The 1,439-nt window shown below is 55.0% G+C and overlaps 1 protein-coding gene across 7 annotated transcripts in view; it reads right to left on the bottom strand.

Moving 5' to 3' along the window:
- LOC113217323 (protein abrupt) overlaps positions 1 to 1,397 on the bottom strand; it is a 15,492-nt gene extending 14,095 nt beyond the window's left edge. For all 7 annotated transcript variants that reach the window (XM_026437164.2, XM_026437167.2, XM_026437170.2 and 4 more), the window contains exon 1: positions 838 to 1,397. The gene's annotated coding sequence lies outside the window, so the exon portion shown is untranslated. The remainder of the gene's footprint in view (positions 1 to 837) is intronic.
- Between the last annotated feature and the right edge of the window lie 42 nt (positions 1,398 to 1,439).

The raw sequence follows: 1,439 nt of genomic DNA, 5'->3' as shown, positions 1-1,439 counted from the left end.
ATTTGGGGATGAAAACAAAACTTTGCGGAGCAGAGCGAGAGGGGTGGGCGGTGGGTTGGACGGAGGGAGAGAGGGGGGAGGGGCGTCGAAAACTTGGGCGCAAGCAGGCATTAGGCGTAATCCACAAAACTCGAGCAGAGGGCGCCGAGAAACGCCAATGTCGCGAGAACGGCCGCGTTTTGTAATTACGATATAACTGAATTGGCCAGGATAATTTCGCACAGCCCGAAGAGCGGCTGAGCAGGAGAGAGTGAGAGAGAGGGTGAAGAAGGTGAAGGGGAGGTAAGAGGGAAGGCCGGTCTCGGGGATGCGCAGTGCACTGCACTCGCACACACATACACACACAACTGTCTCCGGTCGAGCGACATGTGCGCCGTAGTAAAGTGACTGTCTCCTGCCTCGCCCAGCCTCGCCCCCCTCCGCCTCAAAGGCTCCGTGCGCGACCGGCAATACCGTACTACTACTGACATTACAATTGAGTGCCGTTTCGTTTTGTGTCGCTCCGGCCGGGCTCCTCCGGCACGGTGGGTCCGGCGGCAGCCCAAGGACGTTCGGCGGCAATGACTGACTGACTTACACAACGTTGCAGATCAGTCATGGTATCCACCGGAGACCGGAGTAAAACAAGGCGAACTAACGGTAAGGAGGAGGTCAGTGAAAGTTTTTTTTTCTCGTTTTTTTTTTTAAAGAAAAAGTAAAGAATGCGATAATTGCAGAGAGGGGCAACATAAAATATTATTAAAAGGTGCGGGTCGCAGTTAGTCCAACAGGAAAATAATAAGGTAATCGCCGACATTGTCGCAAAAGACCAATGTCCGTGTCCTCTCCATTCCTCACCTTTTCACCTGTCCTGCGAAAAGTGGCCGAGCTCGTCGCCAGAGTTGTAAATCCCAACACCAAGGCGTCGCTGTCGTCGTCGTCGCTGTTATTGTTGCACTCATCCAATAATCATCACAGCTTGCAGCACTTGCACTTTATTTTTTTATTTTTTTTCGTTGTAAACTTTTTTGAACTTTCGTCGATGTTTGCGTATTCCTCGTTATCTTCGCTTCGTGGCACTCGTCGCAAGGGAGGTCGCCGTCGTCGTGAACACCAACATCAACAATTCAGGCGATGACTCCATAGTAATAGCGATCACTCGCGAAATAAAAAACCACTGACAGCACTTTAAAGTCACTCCCGGTGGTGGGCACTCTGTGCTGCGTGCGCGAGGAGGACTCGGCACCCGCTCGGCTCGCCTCCCGTCAACTCGGCTCGGCTCGGCACAGGGGAATCACGGATGACAACATTGGCCGTCGTACGACCGGCTTGAGAGCGCGCAAGGCTTTTATACAAGACGCGCACACGCAGCGCGACGCACCGACCGCTCTCCGCACACTCCACGCCTCGACTGAGCGCGCGGCGCGCGCGCGCCCGCCGCCCCGCCGCCGCCGCCGCCC

The sequence above is a fragment of the Frankliniella occidentalis genome, unplaced genomic scaffold, assembly GCF_000697945.3.
Source record: "Frankliniella occidentalis isolate FOCC.00 unplaced genomic scaffold, Focc_3.1 Scaffold5, whole genome shotgun sequence".
NCBI classification, from domain to species: Eukaryota; Metazoa; Arthropoda; class Insecta; order Thysanoptera; family Thripidae; genus Frankliniella; species Frankliniella occidentalis.
This window is presented reverse-complemented; position numbering and strand designations above follow the sequence as displayed.